The sequence below is a fragment of the Macaca fascicularis genome, chromosome 10, assembly GCF_037993035.2.
Source record: "Macaca fascicularis isolate 582-1 chromosome 10, T2T-MFA8v1.1".
Taxonomy (NCBI): domain Eukaryota; kingdom Metazoa; phylum Chordata; class Mammalia; order Primates; family Cercopithecidae; genus Macaca; species Macaca fascicularis.
Window position 1 is genome coordinate 9,254,644 of NC_088384.1, and position 15,538 is coordinate 9,270,181.

At 58.3% G+C, this 15,538-nt stretch overlaps 1 protein-coding gene across 1 annotated transcript in view; it reads left to right on the forward strand.

Annotated features, from left to right (window-relative positions):
- The first annotated feature begins 212 nt into the window (after positions 1-212).
- TCF20 (transcription factor 20) overlaps positions 213-15,538 on the forward strand; it is a 187,739-nt gene continuing 172,413 nt past the window's right edge. Inside the window, exon 1 of the mRNA XM_045364235.3 lies at positions 213-395. The gene's annotated coding sequence lies outside the window, so the exon portion shown is untranslated. The remainder of the gene's footprint in view (positions 396-15,538) is intronic.

Below are 15,538 nucleotides of genomic sequence, written 5' to 3' on the forward strand. Positions count from 1 at the left end.
CCCGCTCTCCCCGGCTCCCTCCCGGTCTCTCTTAAGTGCCATCGAGGGGCGCCGGGAATTGCAGCCAGTAAATCGCGTCCCACCACTCAGCAGCGGGGCCACCGCAGCGGCGCCGCCCGCGCCCGCCGGGAGCCCGCGCCGCCCGGGCGCCTCTCCAGGGCCCGCGAGGCCCGCCCCCCACCCGGCGCGGCGCTGCGCAGGGCCTGCCCCCGGGCCGGCCGGGGCGCGCGGGGCCCGCGCTGGAGGCGAGGACGCGGCGGCCGCGGGGCGCACGGCCCGGAGCGCGCGGCCCGCGCCCCCGCGCGCCCTGCCCGCGCCCGCGCCCCGCGCTCCGGAGCCCGGCCCCGCTGCCCGGGCTCTCCTGCGGGACAGATGCCGGCCCTCCGGCCGCCAGGGTAAGGGGACAGCGCGGGCGCGGCGGGAGGCGGGGGGTGGGCGCCAGCCCCAGGGGCCCGATGCCCGCCCAGCATCCGCGTCTGGCACGTGGGGGCGTCTCAAGTTCCCTCTGGAGGCCAGACAGGTGGCGAGGACGCGGGGGTGTGATGCTCAAAGGCTGGCACTTACTGCGCGCCTACTGTGCGCCAGCCGTGACCGTTCCTCTGAAGTAGGGGGTGTTTGTCCCCATTGTACAGATGAGAAAACGGAGGCTAAGAGTGGGCAAATGGCTCGCTCAAGGTCCCCAGCTAGCAAGTGGCCAGCCAGGATTTGCCCCTGGGGCTGCTTGACTCTACAGTGGGAGCTCACCCCTCCAGGACACTCACAGCGACAGAGTGAGCCTATGAATATTTCATTGTAGAAAAAAAGAAAAAAAAAAAATCATCCATTGTCCCACCACCATAATGCAGCCACTGTAAGCGCTTGCGTTTTTTATTTCAGCCTTGTTCTTTTTCCTCCTTTCCTTAAGAGCGTGTGCTTTGGGGTCAGTTGGACCTTGGTTCCCTCCTGACTGGCGCCTAGAAGCTGAGAGGTTTTAAACAAGTCCCTTAGCTCCCTGGACTTGGGTCTCCAGCCTAGGGAAAAGGAGACACCCCCACGGTGCCCGAGGGGATTAGATGAGACCTGGTGGGTAGCCCTGAAGGAGGGGGAGGAAAAGGGGAGGGTCCAGGGTCCAGGGGAAGGGTCATCCATTCAGCTGGGATTCTAGGAGCATCAATTTAATGCGGAAGTAGGGTCAGGCTCTGGAATTGGGTGAGATGGGGGCAGCCTGGCCCACATGCTTCCAACCTGAGGGCTCTGTCCAGCATGGTGGGGCTGCCTAGCCACACACCCGACCCTTGGCAGGCCCCTGCCTCCTCCCCCAGTGTCTGGCAAGGGGACAGCCCCCTGGCTTCACCTCTGCCCAATGAGATGAACTACCTCCAGGAGGTAGTCTAGTGCTGCTCAGAATTTTGAACCCGGACCAACATTTGGGTCCTGGCATCTCCCAGCCCTGGGCTTTGGGGCCTTCTAAGACCTTCCCAGGCTCACAAGCTTAGCATCAGGCCCCAGTCTTTATCCTACCCTAGGGCTGTGACATCACTTGCACCCGTTACCCACACTGGAGACTCCAGGCCTGTGGCCTTCCTACCTGCCTGTCCATCCAGTCAGCCCTCCCGTCGTTTCTCCCCCAATTCCCCCTCTGCCCTGGACGCACCAGCCCCTCCTCCCCACCCATGACTGTCCATTGGGACGCCATTGCCGAAGCTGTCATTTTAAATGCAGCTCTGAGCTTCCAAACTCTTCAGCTGTCCACAAACCTAAACTAGGCCAACCTCCTGAGCCACTTTTCGAGGCTGGACCTCTCCTCTGAGTGGTCTCCCCTGCTCACCTCTCTGGCCTCACCCCAGGGAAGTGGATGTCCTCTGATCTTAGACCCCCTAAGCACTGGGTCTTCTCTGCCTGAGATAGTCTCTTTCCCACACATCCCCTCCCCCAAGTCTTCCAGCCTCCTGGCTCATCCTCAAGGCCCAGGTACATCCCCTCCTCCCTGTGGTCCTCCCAGACTCCCACCTCCTTCTCAGGCAGGTGAAGTGAAGGCCTTTTCCCATGGGTGCCCCCAGCTCTTGGCAAATCCTTCCATTATTGCTCTCAATGTGGTAGGATGCTTCCATCTTGCCCCCCGCCACCCCCCCGACCCAGACTGGGAGAGCTGGGGCCCGGGTTGGTGTGTCCCCAGGGTCCAGCACAGGCCCAGGCCCTGTGTGGCCAGCTCACAGGTCTTTGAGGAATGAACACTGGGGAGGCTGGCAGAAGCGGAAGGGTCCGTTACAGGGCTCTGTGAATCCCCTTGAGGCTGACAAGGAGCAGATGTCAGAAGCCTCCTGCTTCCTTGGGGGTCTTCTGCCTGTGAGCAGGATGCTCTTGATTGAGGAGCCGAGGACTGACCCTCTGCCTTTGAGTTCAGGGGCCCAGGTCCTTACCCACCTGGATTCGCTGGGATGGTAACGGTGGGTGCTCAGGCAGAGGGGCCCTCCCTGGCCTGCCCCGGGGGTCTCCAGCCTCCCTTGCCCTATCTAGCCCACCCCTGATGTCCTCCCGGAGAACAGGGAGAGTTATGTCAGGGCCTCTGGCCGAACGCCAGGGCTCCCCATGGAACTATAAATTGACCTGTCGGGAGAGGGAAGAGATTAATGTCGGCCATCTTCATTAGCGTGTCCCCCGGGGTGACGGCGGCTGCCCTAAGCTGGCTGATTGGAGAGGGTGTGAGTGAGTGTGGGGGACTGGGGGGTTTGGATCCCCCCCAGAAAGGCAAGGAGCAGAGGCCAGGGCCTGCCAGAGAGCCACGGCCTCCTCTCCCGCTGCTAGCAGGGCCGTCCCTCCGGCCTCTGCTCCTGGCAGCCGGCGCGCGCTTTGATGGAGGACCTGTGTGCTAATTGGGAGCAGAGCTGCGCGCCCCGCAGCTCCACGGGGCTCCCAGGCTGACACCGTCAGCTTCGCGGCATCTGCAGGGCCTTCATTAGAGGCTTTCTCCCTGACCAGAAAGGAGCCGGCTGCGGGCTGGTTGGGGGGGGCCTTCCCTCCTCTCCTTTCCCCTCCCCCTCCCCCTTCCCTTCTTTATTGCGTTGATGGGGAAGGAGGCAGCTTTGGCGTGTGGAAGAGATGATGAGGGATGGAGGCAGCCATTTGAGTTTGAGACCTTGCTGTGCGTCCTGATGACTCTGTGACCTTGGGTTAGGCCCTCGACCGCTCTGCACCTGAATGTCCTTGTCCCAGGAATGGGCATGTTTGTGCCCTCAGGGTGGGGTGGAGTGGGGTGGGCCAGGTGAGTGCTTGTGTACTTGTCTTTGGAAATGAAGGCTGGGCAGAGCCTGAGGCTAAGGCACAAACTGAGTCCATCTGCCTGGGGTTGAATCCTGGTGCTGCCACCTCCCAGGAGGCCCTGGGCCCTCTGAGCCTCAGTTTTCTTGTCTGGTGATGGCTGAGGGCCAGGGCTGGTCTCATGCAGTGGAGGTCCCTTTCAGTGGACAGAAACAATGATCATGCTGGGTGCAGGCTACCACGGGAAGGGACTGCAGTAGCAGGTTGAGTGGCATTGGTTTGTTCCATCATTTATTCACTCATTCATTCATCTAGAACAGCCTCTTGCACAGGGGTCTTGTACCCACAGAGGCGGTTCAAATGTGGCCTTCCCCTCTGACAGTCCCCCTGGGGAAACAGACCTGGGAACAGATGGGGACAGGCCTGCATGAGCTGCTGGGTCCCTGGAAAGGCATCTCCCTGGGTCTGGGAATGTTTGGACAGTTCTAAGGTGGCCAGTGAGGCAGAACAGGTAAGGAAAGGTGCATCCCTTCCTTACAGACCTTGTTTGTACCAGGTCTGGATATGGCAGGGGCCCAGCTAGTCACTGGGGTTCTGGCCTACTTCCCCCACCCCCTGACCCAGCTGTTGACCAGGTCAGGAGCAGATGGAGCTTTGCTGAGTATACAGGGACTGAGGCCCCCTTCCCAGGCCCATTCTTGTCTCGCACCCTAAAGTTCTTTCATGCATCCTGGGATGGTGGGAGGGAGATGGGCCCCACTGGATGCCTGAGGTTCTGGATTGAGTCTGTGCGTCAGGCTGGCTCTGTGAGCACCCGGCTGGCCAAGTGCCTGCCCCAGGCTTGGGATGGGCAGCAGTTGGAGCAGGGCCACCCCCGGGATGGTTGAATCTCACTGTGACTGTGCCACTCACTAGCTGAGGGTCACTCTCTAAGACATATGGTTCTGTTTCTGCAAGCCTCAGTTTCCTCCTTTGGACAATGGGAATCCCTCAGTAATTGCCCAGCACATGCTGACGCAGAGTGGGTGCAGAGTGAGCGCCGTTTTTGTGGTCATTTCTGGCTCCACCAGCTGCCCCAACTCCTGACTTGGCCTTCCCTGCAGTTCGCTGCCCAGAGAATGCTGGTTCAATGGCTCTGGGCTTCTCTATGGCCCCAGATCTCTCCTTCAACAAGCCAGGGGGTACCAGGTTCCCACTGTGCCCTGCAGAATGTTTGAAGAAAAAGTGCGTAGCTTTGGATTCTTAAAACCCCGCCCTGAGTCCTGGCTCTAGATCTGTCCAGCTGCGTGGCCTTGGATACATCACTTAGTCTCTGTGTGCCTCTGTTTTCTCACCTGGAGCTGCAGTAAGGTGTAAACTGGTAACCACAGTGTAGATTGCAGTGACCAGTAAGTGCCCATCTTGTGTGAGGACGAGCACTGGGCCAGGAGTCTGAGCCTTGGGTGCAGCGACTGTCCCCGTGGCCTCGCTGTGTGACTTTGGTCCGGCCTCTTTGGGGGCACCTGTTAAGGGGGCCTGTGGCATCTGCCTGCCTCACAGAGCTTTTCTGAGACTGGAAAGACCCGGGGGTGGGGAGGAGAGGGACTGCTCATGAGAAGGCTTTAAAGGTCTGGATGCCTTCTGGAACAACCCTGTCTCCCTGGATGTAGATGACCTCCTATCTGAAAAATGGGACCAGACACCCTGCTCACCCTCATCCTTAGATCTCTGTGATTATGGCTTTAATCAGAATTTTAGCCTTTATATTTATAATGCATCTGAAGGGACTCCAGCCCAATTTAATACGAGATGTGTTGAAATATACTGTCATCGGGACTTTGATATATTAAGATTGCCCTTTGAAAGTCACGTGTTGAGAGGCAGATGATGAAGAGGTGCCTATTGTTGCCGCCTCGTGCCGTGCCCAGCCCGTCCCGCCTGGCAGCCTCCATCGCAGGAGCTGGCAACATGGCTGTCTGCCTCCGCCTTTCCCGAGCAGGCAGGAATCACTAACGCGTTAGCAGTTTCATTAAGACTCTCGCCAGCCTCCCCGCCTCCCTCCCGGGCCTCCTCGGTAATTATTTTCCCAGTCTTTCCACTTGCAGCCCCTGAGCGAGCTCTTCGGGATTGGCCGAGTGGCTCCCGCAGGCCCGGCTGCCGGGAGGGACGGGGCTCTGCTGAGGGCCCCCTGGGTACCCCCCTCCCAACTCTCCACGCTGCCATTTAAGCTTTGTGTCCCCCTGAGGCCTCCGTGAAAATGCAGATCTGCTGCCTGCCAGGGGTGATGGTTAACCCGTTATTACACACCCAACACGTGTAGTTTCCTCTGTGCAGCCGACCTCCATTCAGACGAAAAGTTTCTCAGGCCCTCTTCTGGGGCTGTCACGGAGCGGGCACTGGGGACCCAGCTTCAAGGGGATTTCTCGTGCTGCAGAACCGTGAACATCCAGGGGGTTGGGGAGTCTCAGGGGACACGTGGAGACTGAGGCAGGAGTTGTGTACAGAGTAGGACCTGGGCCCAGAGGGTTTTCTTCCTGGGACCCATGCCCCCACTTCCCAGGGTGGGGCCCAATACCCCCTCTCTCTGGCCACATTGACTGGTGGAGAAATGGGCATGTGGCACATCTGAGCCAGTCAAAGGCTTCCCTGGAACTGTGACTCAGGGTTGAGTATGCTGGGCCTGAGACCCCCTCCCACGCCCATTCTGGCTTTGGACTCAGCTGTGATTGTTGAAACTAAAGGGTGTGAATGTGAGGCCACCGGCCACTCTCCTCCACAGCTGCGTTTAGGATGGAGGATTGCGGAGAAGGTCATCACGTGGAAGGAGGCAGAGCCCAGATGTGGATGGATCGATGACTTAATTTGGGCCTCTAGATCCAGAATGCCTGAAACTACCCCTGGAATTTTTAGTTACATAAAACCAACATGTTCTCTTTTTTGCTCAAGCTATTTTGAGTTGTGTTTCTTTCTCTTGCAACCAGTGATGTCCTGACTGATGTAGGAGAAGGATCAGGCAGGATTTTACAAAAGAGGAGACATTTTGAGTTGGGTCTTGCAGGATGAATAAGAGCTCATCCAGCTGAGAAGAGGGGGAAGAGCACTCAGGCAGAGGGAATAGCAGGTTTCAAAGGCTTGGAGGCACGAAAGCACAGGATGAGGGGGACACCAAGCATTGGCAGTGGCACCAGGACTTGTAAGCAGAAGTGACAGGCAGGGAGGTGGGGGATGGAAGCTGATGTCAGGCTGTGAATGCGAGGGTGAGGAGGGATGGGAGCTGAAGGTACTGAAGACTGGGGGAGGGACAGGCAGGATGAGAGGTATGGGTTTGGACAGGTCCCAGGAGGTGCCAGGGAGAGGATAAAGGGAAGAGGAGTGGCAGGGAGGGCATGGTGGCAGCGTGGGTTTGGAAATCAGTGAGAGGAGGCCACCCCAGTGTCAGGGCTAGAGAAGTAGCCAGGGCTAGACCACAGAGGCCTTGGACATGAGGCAGCAGCATCTGGAGGGCCCAGGAGCCCCTGATGTGGTCAGATCTGACTGCGCCATGGTGACTGGGAGTCCACGCACTCATTCAGTGCACAGATGTGTGGAATGCTCTGTGCCAGGCCCGAGGACACAGCAGTGACTCTTCATGCACAGCCACTGTGTTGTGCAACTCCCAGGCTGATGGGGAGACAGACAGTGAGCGAGGAAGAAGATGCATGGCAATGGGAAGCAGTTCTGTGCTGTGTGGTGGTGATCAGGGTGGGGTGCACTTGTGGGTACCGCTGGCCAGGGTGCTCTGGAGAGGTCTCTTCAAGAGGAAATATTTGAGTTGAGGCCTGAAGAGCGAGGAGTGCCAGCCATGAGGGAGGTCAGGGGGAAAAGCACCCTAGTCAGGGGCCCGTGCAAAGGCCCTGTGGCAGGTCTGAGTTTGTCTGGGTGTGGGACAGAAAGGAGGCCATTGTCACTGGAGTATGGTGGATAGGTGTGTGTGTGGAGGGGGGTTTAGGGACCAGACTGTGCCATGTGGGCCAGTAGGGCCCAGGAGGGGCCAGGGATTTTATTCTAAAGGTGGCAGGCACCCTTTAGAGGGTCTCAGTAGCAGGTCTGGAGGCAGAGACGGGTGAAGGAGGGAGATGGCAGTGGGGCTGGAACTGGGAGAGTCTATGTGGCATGGGGCGGTGGGGGAGGGAAGAGCCTGGATAGGATGCCTGGGATGCATGGAGGAGAAGGGATGCCTGAAGCAGGCTTGAGCAGGGAGCACTCTGGCTGAAGTGCTTCGGGGACATCCAGAACTGAGGTCATCCAAAGGGAGAGGGAGTGGGAGCCGAGGCCCAGCCTGAGGCCTGGAGAGAGAGAGAGAGACTGTCTGGGGTGAGTTTTCCCACCTGGCTACCCGAGCCATGCCAGGTCAGTCCAGCCTGGGTGTGAGAGCTGTTTGCTGCCCTGGACACACCCAGTTCTTGCCACCACCACCCCTCCCCCACAGATGCCGGCTGGAGCGCATAAGCGATGTCGCCTGCCGCCCGCAGCCGTGCCATCCTCTGCAGTGAGGAGTTCACCCAAGCTGCTCTGTGTTTTGGCGCCAGCTGGTTTGCTCGACTGGAGGAGGCCACGCTAATGGGGCCAAGGTCACAGGTTGCAGCCTGCACGGTGGCAGGTTGGCTCCCAGACCTGTGGGTGGGTGCCAGGACTGTGTTCCTGGTGTCTGTGGGCAGAGGAGGAGTGATGACTGCCCCCGAATTTGGTTGCCTACCACAGGTGGCCTCGGGGGTAAAGTTGGGCTGGGGACCAGGCTGGTTGCTGGTTTGGGCAGGGCTGGGGGGTGATCTGAGTGCTGGGGCACCCCCTACCCAGAGCTGGCACCCTGGAGGGCTCCCTGTCACCCCCTTGCCACCCTGCTGGCCTCCTTGTCTCGTGTCCTGTGCTTCTGCCGCACTCAGAAGCTGCACTTAGAGGTCCCCAAAGCCCAGTTCTTTCTTGCCCTCAGGCCTCTGCCCCTGCTATGCCTTCTGCCTGGGACACTTCTGCTTTCTGCCCCCCTGCTGTCTGCTCAGAGTCAGGGGTAACAGATGCCCCCACTGTGTTCTCACATTCTCTCTGCCAGTCAGTATTCATTCAGCAAGTGCAGTCACTTAATAAGTATATTGCAGCCCTGCTATGTACCAGATGTGGTACTAATTGGGGGTGGGATGGGGAGAGGTACATTTGTGAATAAAACAGACCAGGTCCTGACCCTCGAGGAGCTCACAGTGGAGTAGGAGTGACAGACAGCAATCAGGTGAAAACGTGGCTGGTGCTGGCCTGTGGGCAGAGCTGTGTGGAAAAGCTGAGTGGTGCCAGAGAGACAGTGGGAGGTGCAGGGGGTGCTGATAGAGGCAGGGTGGCCAGGGAGCCTTTATCAGAGGGAGAAGGTGCCAGCCATGGGAGGTATGCGGGGAGAGCATCCCAAGTGGGACTCTTTGCTTTCTTGTCTGTTTCCCCACCCCTTATGCCTAGTGGGGACCGGCACAAAACTGGGATGTTTGTTGGGGCTGAGCTGATGTGAGCAGGGCCCCAGGAGCAGGAATGGTCTCAGATGTCCCCATGGAGCCCAGGTCCCAGGAGTGTAGGCAGAACCAAAGTCAGGCTGGGCTCCGGGCCCAGGGGGTGTACAGCTCTGGGTACTGGAGGCAGCCAGGGCCTGAGACACGGGATGGGATGTGGGGTCTTGGGTCCTGGTTCATCCTGAGGCCCTGCTAAATCCATCCATTGCTGAGGTCCAGAGCAAGGGTCCATTCCGACAACTCACACAAAGGACTAAAAATCCCATGGGACAGACAGACAGGACTGAGGAGCCTGTGTGCCTGGTGTCAGATCCTCCCCCACTTCGACTAGGCTATGAGACCACACTCAGGCAAGGCCCTGAATTTGAGCCTCAGCATCCTCATCTGTAAAATGGGGATGACAGTTCCACCCTTGTGAGGCTGCTTAGAGAATTAGATGCGATAATCTCAGTGCAGCGCCTGGCTCAGGACAGGCGCCAGTGTGTCTGCGACACTGTTGTTCTTGGCATTTGCCGAGTGTGTAAGGGCTGGAGCGGTCGTTGACTCGGAACCATCTCCCTGCAGCCTGTCTCCTGCTCTGCCTCCAGCTCCTAAAACAGTGGCTGCAGCACACAGTGGCTGTTTGTTGACTGACTGAGTGAACTGGCTGCTTGAGTGAGCAGCCCCCAGGTGATGGGGAGGACAGGGCACAAGGGACTGAGCTGTGCCCAGTGGGCTGAGCGTGGGCATCCAGCCATCTAGCTGCTTCTTGACTCCTCACTGGGGTGCCCTGGGACACCAAACCTCCTAGAGCCTCAGTGTACTCCTCTATAAAATGGAGCCAATGATGATTCTGACCCCAGGCCCTGTCCCCGGGTTGTTGGCAGACTCATGAGAAAATGATATTAAAGGGCCGTGAGGACAGCTGAGCCTACAAATTGTTGGCGAGGTGGCCACCAGTCTGGTTTCCCAAGGCCACCCAAAGTCCAGGGGAGGAGGGTGAGATGTTCAGGCTCTGGACAGGGAAACAGGCCTCTCCCTGCCTCCAGCTGCCCATGGTGTGAGGGGCACCTGGCTGTGCAGCCCCTCTGACACCAAGGGTACCATTATGTTGAGTCAGCTTTGTCTGGTGGCTCATCTGGGACCTTGTGAGCCTGTTCCCACAGGAGTCTGCTAAACTCCAGTCCCAGGCAGGGGCCACCCCTTGGCCTGGGTTCCCACTGCGCTTGTGCCTATGGTCCTGTATCCCAGTGGGCCCTTAGAGGAGCCACCGTGGTGAGTTGGTGCTCCTCCTGGAGAGAAGCCCTGGGCCAGGCCTGGCACATAGTGAGTGAGCAGGTTGGGCACCTGGAAGTGGCTTAGTACCTTCTGCATGGAGCAGTAGGCATACTGTGTGTTCCGATCTCTGAATTGCTCTTCACTTTGTGGTGAGGGGCAGGCTGGCTCACAGGGGCCTGATATGAGGGTTTTTATGCCTTTACTCCTTTGCCTTTGAGGCAGGTGGAGACCACTGGTTCCTTACAGAAACTGAGGCCCAAAGAGGGCCAAGGTGTGGTGGAAGCCAGATGCTTTTCTGCTTCTGTGTGACTTACGTTCATGGTGCAGTGGCTGTCAGCCAGGCTGTGTGCACCATCCTCTAAAGCCTCTGCACAGCGAGGCAGCTCCTGCCACTGTCTGCACACAGCCCAGGTGCACCATCCTCTAAAGCTTCTGCACGGCAAGACAGTTCCTGCCACTGCACACAGCCTGGGTGCACCGTCCTCTAAAGCCTCTACACAGCGAGGCATCTCCCGCCACTGTCTGCACACAGCGCACCATCCTCTAAAGCTTCTGCACAGCGAGGCAGCTCCTGCCACTGCACACAGACTGGGTGCACCGTCCTCTAAAGCCTCTGCACAGCGAGGCAGCTCCTGCCACTGCACACAGACTGGGTGCACCGTCCTCTAAAGCCTCTGCACAGGGGGGCAGCTCCTGCCACTGTCTGCACACAGCCTGGGCACACACTGGTCTCTAAAGCCTCTGCACAGCAAGGCCGCTCCTGCCTGTCTACACACAGCCCAGGTGCACCGTCCTCTAAAGCTTCTGCACAGCGAGACAGCTCCTGCCACTGCACGCAGACTGGGTGCACCGTCCTCTAAAGCCTCTGCTCAGTGGGGCAGCTCCTGCCACTGCATTTTGCCAATGCAAAAACAGAGATTAAGAGAGGCAGAGTGATGCAGCCAGGCTTTTGTTTTTATTTTTTCCTGGAGGTATAACTTAGTACAGAAAAGTGTACACTTCTTAAGTGTACAGCTATAGGTAGCTGTGTAGCCTCCATCCAGATCCAGACCTAGAACACCCCCAGTGCCCCTGGAGGCTCCCCCGTGCTCCTCCCCGTCAATCCCCACCTGCTGCCAGCAGCTGCCCCCACTTCTGGCATCTGACAGTAGAGGCTGGCCTTGTCCGTCTCTGCACTTCATGTAAACACAGTAGCACAGCATGGCCCCTTTCCTGTAACATCGTGTTTGTCTATGCTATTGCTGTATCAGAAATTAGCTGTGCCAGGCACGGTGGCTCATGCCTGTAATCCCAGCACTTTGGGAGACTGAGGCAGGTGGATCACTTGTCAGGAGTTTGAGACCAGCCTGGCCAATATGGTGAAACCCCATCTCTACTAAAATTGCAAAAATTAGCAGGGAGGCTGGGGCAGGAGAATTGCTTGAGCCTGGGAGGTGGAGGTTGCAGTGAGCCGAGATTGCGCCACTGCACTCCAGCCTGGGCAACGGAGTGAGACTCTGCCTCAAAAAAGAAAGGGCTGGGCGTGGTGGTTCACGCCTGTAATCCCAGCACTTTAGGGGGCTGAGGCTGGTCAGGGGTGGATCATGAGGTCAGGAGATCGAGACCATCCTGGCTAACACGGTGAAACCCCATCTCTACTAAAAATACAAAAAAACTAGCCGGGCATGGTTACAGGTGCCTGTAGTCCCAGCTACCTGGGAGGCTTAGGCAGGAGAATGACGTCAACCTGGGAGGCAGAGCTTGCAGTGAGCCAAGATCGTGCCACTGTACTCCAGCCTGGGTGACAGAGCAAAACTCTGTCTCAAAAAAAAAAAAAAAAAGAAAGAAAGAAATTGGCTGAACTGGGATTTGAACTCTCCCACTTACTCTCCCCGTAGGACCCAGAGTGCTGCCCCTGCTTACATTTCTGTCACCCTTGGAGTGAGACCCAGATCCTCCCACTGGCCACTCCTGCTCCAGCTCCTGCACCGGTCACTACCCTCCAGCCACATAGAGGGAACTTTGTTCTCAAAAGCCCTGAGCTCCTTCCTACCTCAGGACCTTTGCACTTGCTGTTCCGACCTCCCAAGCTTCTCCTTGCCTGGCTAATACCCTCAGGGCCCAGCTGGAGTATCACCTCCTCTGCCAGGCAGGGCCTTCCTGGTGCTTGTTATCAGGCTAGTTCACGCTTTTCCACAGTGCCCGTGTCATTTGTGATAGTATCTGTTACGCATCTGCTCGCTTTAGACAGTAAACCCCAGGAAGCAGCGATGGTGTCTGCTGAGCTCACGACTGGTCCCCGGTGCCTTTCGCGGGTTCATTCATTCTTCTTCCTGTCATCTGTTCCTTCAGCAAGTCCTGAGCACCTGGCATGTGATAGCATCTTGCTAGTATTTGTTGAGTGGATGAGTGGATGAATGAATGTCCATCTGTCTGTAAAGCCCATACTCTTTCTACTACATTCCATCATCTCGGATACCCCTCTCTTGGCCCCAGTTTCCCCAGTTGTCAAATGAAGGAACCAGACCTTCCTTTCCTGGCTAAGTTCAGATTCTGAGGATGTGAGGCAAGTGGGCTGACTTACAGCCCAGCTGCGCGGGGCAGTGACCATAGGCTACAAGGCAGGTTCTGCACCGCCCCCAGTGCCTGGCGGAGTACTTTCCACACCTGCACCACTAGAGCCCCCAGGCTGCTGTTGGGGTGCAGGGCTCAAGGCCTAGATATGTCAAGGGGCTTGCTGAGGCCACACATCTGACCACAACCTCAGGGCTCCAAGCTCAGCCTGCTGGGCCTCAAGGGCAGGAGGAGGGTCTCCTCCCCTCAAGGGTCTGGGAGGCACTGGGAACAGGGGTGGTGATGGGGGTCCCTGGTGGACCTGGGTTCCTGCCTGACTTAACCCCACATGGCTGTGTGGCTTTGGTAAGTCACTTTCTCTCGTGGGCTGTAGAAATGGGAATTGCCCCTCCCTGACAGGGCCTCTGAGGCTGACGAGATCTCAGGGAGCACACGGTAGGTTTCTGGGAGGCCAGCTGTCTCCAGGGCATGCGGTGGAACTGGGCCTCTGCCGGGAGCTGTGCAGCACAGTAGCTCGGGGCTTAGCGGCTTGTCAGCCAGGCGGGCGAGTGTCCTGGGGCTGGGTTTGATTAGTTCAGGTTGACAGTCGCGCTCTGTGGCGCTGCCGGGAGGGGAGCCCGTGATTACCCTAATGAAGCTTGAACGCAGTTTGTCATCCAAACAGCTGGTTCGTAGCTGTGCTGCTGCCAGCTGCCTGACTCAGCAGTGCAACCGCATGCCCAGGACCGCCCCAGCCCCGAGCAGCCCTGCCACCTGCTCGATGGATGACCAGGGCAGGGGGTGGCAGCCCTGGGTGGGCTGTGGGGCAGCCCCAGGGGAATGAGATGGGCCACCCAGGGGTGGGGGACTTGGCAGAGCCTTAGACCAGTGAAGCAGGGCAAATTCTCAGGACATTTACAGGCAGCCGCTTATCTAGGCCTCAGTTTCCCCATCTATAAAGTAGTATGGGTGACCTTGCAGCTTCAAGTTTCTGAATTCAGGCTGAACTGTTGCCTCCTCTGGGAACGCTTCCTGGACTCTGGGCTGGATCAGGAGCCTACAGGGGTGCCCACAGCCCTCAAGGCAGGCCCTGCCACCCTGATGGCCGTGTGTTGTCACTGAAGGTTGAGAGTTGTCACGTCTCACTCATCTACTCATTTATTTATTCATTTAATAAATAGTAAGAACACATAGCAGTGAGCAAGACAGTCCCAGTTCTGCATTCATGGAGTTTTCAGTCTGGTTTGGGGGAGACTCATGGGGCTGTGACCTCATCTAGGGGCTAGGGAAGGCTTCCTGGAGGACGTAGCATCTGACCTCAGAACAACCAGCAGGGCAGAGACACAGAGAAGAGTGTTGCAGGCAGGAGGAACAGCATGTACAAAGGCCCTGAGGTGGGAGGGAGGGAGCAAGGTGTTTGGAGGGATGTTGGGTACCGGGGACACTCTGCAAACGTCAGTGCCTCAGGGACTTATTCCTGCCCTGTGCTCAGCAAGTTCACTTGATGCCCTCTCATTGACCCTTTCTGATGGTCCTGGAAGGAAGGATCACTGTTTCATGCTGCAGATGAGGAAATTGAGACCCACAGCTTAGAAGGCAGTGCCCTCCAGTCCTCTGCAGCCTCCAGCCTGCCTGGCAGCCCCCTGAGAGGCCCTGGCCAGGGGCTGTCTGCTCAGCCTGGAGTGGAATCTGCAGGGGCACTCAGATGGGGTGGGAGTGGGCCTGGGTTCCCGTTGAGGCCCTAAGCTCTTGCCTGGTGGAGGAGGCCAACAGGAGGGGCCCACAGGCAGCCCAGGGCCTCTGCTAGATGGTGGGGCAGGTTTCCTATTACTCTGGGCCAGGACCTACCTGTATTTGAACTTGGTGGCCCCTGGTGAGTTCATACTCCCTCCACCTCCCACTGAGCCCACAGCCAGTTCGGGGCCACACTTTCCCACTTGGCTTTGCTTGGGAATGGGGCGGGCGGGCAGGGGGAGGAAGGGGACTCAAGCGGGGAGCAGCAATGGAGTGGGCAGTGGCCTGCAGCCCCAAGAGCCTCTGGCCTCCCCCATGGCCAGCCCTGGGCTGCTTCCCAGTTTCTCTGCCACCGTCTATGGCTGGGCCACCCTCTCAGCCCTCCTGCATCCCTGCAGTGGCCTCCTGGGTGGCAATCCAGCATGTGTCTACTATGGTCATCCCAACCCCACCTTCCATCCTGTCTCCTTGCTTTTTCCACCCCACACCGTACATGGCTCCCTGTTACCACTGCACAAAGCCCACGTTCTGACTCGTCATTCATGGCCTCCCAGCCTCGAGCCCCGCTTCTCTCCTCCTTGAGCCTGCTCGCCCCTCTCACTTTGCTCCTGAATATCCATGGTCTCTTCCTCCTGCAGAGGTGAGTGTGAGGCCCTGAGTCCTACATGGCCATTTGTCCTGTGGCCATTCTCCTGGCAGGTGCGTTCAGGCTGGACGCCAGACTCGCCAGGTGCTCACCCCTATAGCTGGGCAGACAGAAGCAGCCCTTGGCAGCCTGTGTGCTGGGGATGAGGATGGTTTCTGGCCTTGCTGCGGGAAGGGAGGAATTCCCTCCGCTCTGCTGCCTCCTTATCACTGCTTGGTGTGACTGCACTGCCGCCTGCCCGAGACGGTGCTGGTCCTGGAAGAGAATGGTTTATCAGATTCTCTCCCGGGCTCTTGGAGACCCCACCAGTCTCTGTCCTGGCTCAGAGAGGGAGTGGGGAAATGAAATGAACAAACGGGGCTGCAGAGTGAGCTGGGGGATGCTAGGAGACCCGTGTGGACAGAGCAGGCCCCAGCCGGCCTGGGCCTGGGGTCATGTGGTTCGGGCGTCTCAGGCTTCCCACACAGTGGACAGGGAGGCACGAGGCTGGAGAGAGCACCAGGATGCTTGAGGCTTGCCCTGTCCCAGCCTGTGATGTTCACCTGGGATGCCCTTCCCTGGCTAAGACCTGGGGTAGGGTCTTTCCCCTGGTCTGGGGCAGGCCTTAGCAAAGGGGTTTAGTGAACGA